Source organism: Gastrolobium bilobum, unplaced genomic scaffold, assembly GCF_033153095.1.
Source record: "Gastrolobium bilobum isolate Gb01-03AN ecotype WA unplaced genomic scaffold, APGP_CSIRO_Gbil_v1 utg28982, whole genome shotgun sequence".
Classification (NCBI taxonomy): domain Eukaryota; kingdom Viridiplantae; phylum Streptophyta; class Magnoliopsida; order Fabales; family Fabaceae; genus Gastrolobium; species Gastrolobium bilobum.
Window position 1 is genome coordinate 118,926 of NW_026899952.1, and position 7,540 is coordinate 126,465.

The 7,540-nt window shown below is 39.8% G+C and overlaps 1 non-coding gene across 1 annotated transcript; it reads right to left on the minus strand.

Moving 5' to 3' along the window:
- Positions 1-5,609: 5,609 nt before the first annotated feature.
- LOC133294362 (small nucleolar RNA R71) lies at positions 5,610-5,716 on the minus strand. Its single transcript, XR_009749192.1, has one exon. It is a non-coding gene; the product is annotated as a small nucleolar RNA R71 (small nucleolar RNA).
- Positions 5,717-7,540: the final 1,824 nt, after the last annotated feature.

Here is a 7,540-nt window from a genome sequence, read left to right on the forward strand (position 1 = left end):
ACGGAAAAATCTTTAGTGCTCGGGAGCTTATGTGCTCTTTTTATTAAAGGGTTGACACTTGAATAAAAAAATAATTTTTCTTTCTTCTCTTTTTTCAATTATTGTCTGATTTGGATTGGTCCAGATCATTGAGTTAATGGTATGTCAGGAGCACCAAAATTCTTCTCAATTGTTTCATTTGATCAAACATTCGGCCCATATGGTAGCTGTAGTTTGGATTTGATTCTCAGTTCCCTTTTGATAGGGGGTATATAATCCCACCATAAATTCTCATTGAGAATGATGATGTTCTCTACTCATGCAAGGGGGTATGCCTTCTCCTAAACTAAACTTTTACCTACTAAAAAAGAATGTTATTTTACTCACACATTGACCATTAACTACAACAAGATTGTAACACCCTAGTAAAAGGTTTTGTAAAGACTTTGATCAAATAATGATCTCACAACATCTTTTAGTGATACTGGTACGATCCAGTTGGAAGGTAACAGACTTAAGAGTCCTACATCGAAAAAATAAGATTTTGATTTTGAGTTTATATAAATTTTGGACTCTCCCATTTGAGCTTCTCTCAAGGTGTATCATGTACTTACTTAGATTATATGCTTTTGGAGGGACTACTAAATCTACTCCGGAGGGACTACTAAATCTACTCGATTATTTTATATGCCAATTTCTCATGACTCGTTTATTTGACTAGGTGAAAGCAACTAAAAAATCACCTTGCATTTGATCCGGGTGGATCAAGATTTTTATTGGATTTGTAAACTAAAACTTATCAGGTGAGACAATATTAATAATTTTATATTTTTTTAATATGTCCTTGGGTTAAAAAATAAAGATCCATTTATTTGTGCTAAATTTTTTTATGAATCTTCAATTAATTATTAATAGAATGGGATAGTAAGAATCAAATTTGTGCCCTATGATGACAAATGCTTTAATACCGCATAAAGATGTAATTCAACCCAAAAACTTTAATTATTAGGTAAGACCACTTTAATAATTTTATATTTCTTTAACTGCTATAAAAATTAAGATTATAAGAGACATACTTATGAGATTTAACCCTTTGTTGAGATATATAAAAATCATTAACGTAGCCTCACCCAACAACTTAAGCTTTTGGGTTGAATTGGTTCTTTACATGGTATCAGAGCTTTGGTTGTGTTAGAAATATATTGTAATTAGGGTTTCCTTATTTTGTAATTAGGGTTTCCTTATTTTGTATTAGGTCAGATAACATTAGGTTTGGGCTTAGCCCATTAGTCTGTTTATATATTGTACAGCCTTCATCAGTCAATACACATAGTATTATTTCAAATGTTCCTCTCTTCTCTCTCATCTCTCTTGTTATTTAACATGGTATCAAGAGCCTAAGGAACGTTTGAATTTTTTTTCCGATGAACCCACTGTTCATCGTATTTTACAATTTTTTTTTCCGGAACTGTCTCGTTGTCAATTTCCGAACGATTTTCTTTCGCTTCACGCTTCTGTACTGTCAACCACCACCGTCCAGTGGAATTTTCAGGCACGCAGCTTACCGCTGTGATTTTCTTGACAATGCGATCACACCGGCACCGGCCGCTCCCTCAGAAGACCACCCACGCGCTCTCACGCGCGCGTGCACGTTTCAGCACCCTCCTCCAACAGGCGGCGCGTGCAGCCTCCGTTCCGGCCGCGGCTGGTTGCGATTTTTTCGTCTTGCTGAGACGATTCTGGATCCGGTCTTGTTTTTCTGTTTTGGCATCTTTTTACGTTGACGCACAGATCCCTCTTCTACCGGTTAGTTCTGTGATCTGTTCTTTCTGATTTCTTTTTGATTATGGACCCTCCTATCTCCAATGTTCCTAGTTCTGGGACTCCGGCTGGACAAAAGTCGGAGTCTACTATTTTTTCCAATTATATCCTTGCTCCGTTGAGTGTGGATAAATTGGATGGGTCCAACTATGACACTTGGTCTTCCGATCTGCGACTTTGGTTGGATGGGCAGAATTATACATCCCATCTCACCACTAAGGCTGAATCTGTGGCGGAAAAGGAGCGCACACAGTGGAAGATGATTGATGCTCAGTTGTGTAGTCTCATTAAAGCTACTCTTCATCCGTCTATCAAGCAGATTTTTCGACCTGCTGTTACTTGTGAACCTATTTGGAGTCAGGCAAAAGCATTTGTGACTTGGTGGTCTGAGAAGCAAACATCAGGTTCTACTGCATCCATTGCTCCCACTGGTAATTCTGGTAATTCTTTTGCTGGCATATCTCAGTTGCACTCTATTGGCCCTTGGACTCTAGATTCTGGGGCTTCTGATCACATTTCTGGTAATAAGTCCTTATTCACTTCCCTTTGTACTACTGGTTATTTTCCCACTATTACTATGGCCAATGGGTCTCTGGTCCAATCAAGGGGGATTGACACGGTTCTTCTTTTACCTAATTTATCTCTGGATCATGTTCTATATGTTCCCGATCTTCCTTTTAACTTACTTTATGTTAGTCGGTTGACCAAATCCATTGACTGTGTTGTTTCTTTTACTAAAACCTCTGTCATCTTTCAGGATCGGAGTTCGGGGAAGGAGATTACCAAAGGATGTGAGTCTCAGGGCCTCTATCAACTAGTTTCCTCTTCTTCAGCCTACTCCACTGTGGATTCTCCTCTTACTATCCATGCTCGTCTGGGCCATCCTAGTCTTGCAAAGCTTCAGAAGATGGTTCCCCATTTATCATCTCTTTCTACTTTAAATTGTGAGTCTTGTCAGTTTGGGAAACATACTCGTAGTATGTTTCCGAGTCGTCTTAGTCGTCAAGCTGTTTCTCCTTTTTCTGTGGTCCACTCTGATGTTTGGGGACCAAGTCGTCATTCTTCTACTTTGGGTTTTAAGTACTTTGTTACTTTTATCGATGATTATTCCAGATGTACTTGGTTATTTTTAATGAAAAAGCGGTCTGAGTTGTTTTCTATTTTTCAGTTATTTTATAATGAAATAAAAACTCAATTTGGTATTCCTATTCGTACTTTTCGTAGTGATAATGCATGTAAGTACTTATCTCATCAATTTCAACAATTGTTTTCATCTCATGGCATTCTTCATCAAACATCTTTCCCTCATACACCTCAACAAAATGGTGTAGCCGAGCGCAAGAATCGCCATCTGGTAGAAACCACTCGTGCCTTGTTAATTGATGGTAATGTTCCATACACATTCTGGGGTGATGCTATACTTACTGCATGCTATCTCATTAATCGCATGCCATCATTTGTTCTCAATCATAAGGTACCTCACTCTATTTTATTTCCCCATCAAGCTTTATATCCTTTAACTCCACATGTGTTTGGTTCTACGTGTTTTGTTCATCATCTTGGTCCAGGTTTGGATAAATTAGCTCCCAAGTGTCATAAATGTGTTTTTCTGGGTTATCCTCGGTCTCAGAAGGGTTACCGTTGCCACTCTCCCACTTTATGTCGATACTTTATCTTGCAGATGTCTCCTTTTTTGAATCAGTTTCCTTTTTTGGATCTTCTACTACTCCTGTGGATACTGATTCTGTACTATCGTCCTTCCCAGGTGACCTTCTTTACCTTCTGTCTTTACCCGTCCATGTTTCTGACTCTCCTTCTATCACCTCTTCTGCTGATGAGATCGAGCATAGTTCGTCAGATGTATCTGTGGACTCATATTCAACTGCATCTCCTCCCACGGCTTCGATCCCACCTTCAGATAGTGACCTTTCCATTGCTCTTCGTAAAGGTACTTGTGATACTCGCCCTCCAGCCAGGTATACAGTCAATATTAGTTATCATCGTCTTTCTCCATCATATTTTGCTTGCCTTTCCTCTTTGTCCTCTGTATCTGTTCCTAAGACCACAGGTGATGAACTTTCACATTCGGGATGGAGACAAGCTATGATTGATGAAATGGGTGCTCTTAATCATAATGGCACATGGGACCTGGTGCCTCTTCCTTCTGGAAAATCTGTGGTTGGTTGCAGATGCATTTATACTATTAAGGTTGGACTTGATGGTCAAGTGGATCGTCTTAAAGCTCGCTTGGTGGCGAAGGGTTTCACTCAGGTCTTTGGCTTGGATTTTATGATATTTTTTCTCCTGTGGCGAAAATGTCTACTGTTTGTCTTTTTATTGTCATGGCTGCTATTAGCCATTGGCCTCTCTACCAACTGGATATCAAGAATGCTTTTCTTCATGGTGATCTTGATGAAGAAATTTATATGGAGCAACCTCCTGGATTTGTTGCTCAGGGGGAGTCAGGTCTTGTTTGTCGTCTTCATAAGTCTCTCTATGGCCTCAAACAATCTCCAAGAGCTTGGTTTGGTAAATTTAGCAGTGTTGTTCAACAATTTGGCATGACTCGGAGTGCAGCTGATCATTCTCTCTTTTATCGTCATTCTGCTTCTGAATCTATTTATCTGGTGGTATATGTGGATGATATTTTCATCACAGGCAGTGATCAGCATGTGATCACTCGATTGAAACAACACTTATGTCATCATTTTCAGACTAAGGATCTTGGGAAACTTCGATACTTCTTAAGAATCGAGGTGGCCCAATCTAAAGCTAGTGTTGTGATATCTTAGAGGAAATATGCTCTGGATATTCTTGAAGAAACTGCTTTGTTAAATTCGAAGTCCGTTGATACTCCTATGGATCCAAGTATCAAGCTTCTACCAAATCAGGGGGAGCCCTTTTCAGATCCTGAGCAGTATAGAAGATTGGTTGGAAAATTGAACTACCTCACAATCAATTCTTTAATTTTATGCAATTTCAATTTCGAGTGACAAGAAATCAATGCAATTCAGAATTTTTCGGTTGATTCAACTTAGTAACATTTGGTTAGTTAGTGCTTGACACAAATCCTCGTGGGAACGATCTTTACTTATCATTTTATTACTTGTTTGACTAGTGCACTTGCTAAATTTGACAACAAGCTTTTGGCGCCGTTGCCGGGGATTTGTGTTTCAACATTGACAAATACCATTGGTTGTTGAGATTGAATCTTTTTTTTTTTTCAGCACTTTATATTTTTTTTTGTATGAATTTTTGTTCTCTTGTAATTCTGGTGTATATGAGGTACTATTGATCAAAACTCTTTGTTGTTTGACCCAGAATTAGAAAGGACAATCAGAAGGAACAGGAGGGCAGCCAAAAGAAGGCAATTATAAGAAAGGGGTGAACCAAGTATTACAGTACCGAAAGAGATAATGGAAGAAAATCATGTGCAACCACCACAGAGGACACTGGGAGATTACATGAGTCCTGTTGTCATTCCACCCATTGGAAGTGTGGTTCGACCTACAGTAGAGCCCAATAATTTCGAATTGAAGCCTGCACTAGTACAGTTGGTGCAGAAAGAATAGTTTGCTGGAACAAGTGCAGAGGATCCATACCTGCATATTGAGAACTTTTTGCTGTTAAGTGACACTGTGAAAATCAATGGAGTGACCAGAGATGCCATTCTGTTGAGGCTCTTTACTCATTCACTGAAGGATGATGCCAGGAGATGGCTACAGTCATTACCACAAGGGAGCATTACAACTTGGGATGATCTGCAAATCAAGTTCTTGGCCAGATTCTTTTCAGCATCCAAGAGGGCAAAGTTGAAGGATGAGATCACATGATTCAAGAAAAATGAGTCAGAGTCTATCTATGAGGCCTGGGAGAGGTTCAAGACACTCTTGAGGAAATGTCCACAACATGGAATAGAAGTATGGAATCAAGCAGCAATATTCCTCCAAGGGTTGACAACCAACACCAGGACGTTGGTGAATGCCACAACAGGTGGTTCATTGACAACCAAGACCCCTCAGGAAGCCCTTGACATCTTTGAGTCTCTAGCATCTCAGGAGTTTGACAATGCTCCAGTGAGTGATAAAAGGACAGGAATTACTAAACTTGATGGATATAATGCTTTATTAGCCAAGAATGACCAGTAGCAGCAAGTTTAGAAACAACAACAACAACAACAACTAGATACTCTCACCAAGCAGCTTTCTTCTCAGAAGGTTGCTTCTGTGGACACTAATTCTGTGTGTGCCATTTGTGGGAAAAGCCATGTTACTGATGATTATGACTATGGAGGGTCTGCATAACAAGTAGAAGTTAATGGAGTGTGTTATGACCATAACAACCAGAGGAATTACAACAACCAGGGGCGAAATGTCTATGTGCCACCATGGAAGAACAAGAATCAACACCCAGGGTTCAGTTACAGTTCCAACCATCAGTTGAATCCTCCACTACATCCTCCACCACCACATTCATCACAGCAAGGTGATGCTTCTGCATGGGAGAAAGCTTTTGCCCAGTTATCAAAGACTACTCAAGATTACATTCAGGGGTCAAATTCTTTCAGGGAAGAAACTTCTGCTTTCATGCAAGACACCAAGACTGCATTCAGAAACAAGGAAGCATCTATCCGGAATTTGGAAACACAAATTGGCCTGTTGTCTAGACAGATAGCTGAGAGGCCACATGGCAAGTTCCCTGGTGATACTATGGTGAATCCAAAGGAGCATTGCAAGTCCATAATAACAAGAAGTGGGCTTGCGCTTCAACCGGTGAACAAGAAAGTGGATGAGAAGAAATTGGAAGAAAAGAAAAGTGAGGAGGAAGTTGTTGTTGAGGATGTTGTAGTTGAAAATAATGATAAAAAAGAGAAAGTTGAGGAAAAAGAGAAAGAAGAAGAGGTAGTGGTTGACAAGAGTTTTTCACCCCTGAAGTTGATGAAGTGGGAGAAGAAGAAGATGGATGACAAGCAGGACCAACCAATCAACCTATCTCCATATGCTAAAGTGCCTTACCCTCAACGGTTGAAGCAGGAAATCCAGAAGCAGCACTATGCAAGGTTTCTGGATATTTTCAAGAAGTTACAGATTAACATTCCATTTGCTAAGGCCTTGGAGAATATGCCTCACTATGCCAAGTTCATGAAAGATCTTCTGTCTAAGAAGAGGAAATTGAAGGATGGTGAGATAGTGGCCTTAACAGAAAAGTGTAGTGCCCTGATCCAGAAAAAGCTTCCACCAAAATTAAAAGATCCAGGAAGTTTCAGCATCCCTATTGCCATTGGAGATGTGGAAGTAGGGAAGGAACTCTGTGACTTGGGGGCCAGCATTAACTTGATGCCATTGACTGTATGTAGAGCTTTGGGAATCAACACCTTGAAGGATACCAATCTTATTCTGCATCTTGCAGACAGATCCATCAAGAGACCGGAAGGTGTGGTTGAAGATGTTCTGGTTAAGGTGGATAAGTTCATTTTTCCAGTGGACTTTGTGATTCTAGATATGGAGGAAGAAGATACTGAAAGCCCAACAACTACTAGATCCCTGATTGATGTTGAACAAGGGAAGCTAATGCTAAGGGTGAATGAAGAGACAATTACAATTGATGTGTTTGAAGCCATTAAACATCCTGTTGATGTGGAGGATTGTTTCAGGATAGATATCATATAGGAGGTTGTGGAGGAAGTGAAAGGAGAAAAGAACCTGTTGTTAGAGGAAGATAAAAGTAAGGATGAGATGAG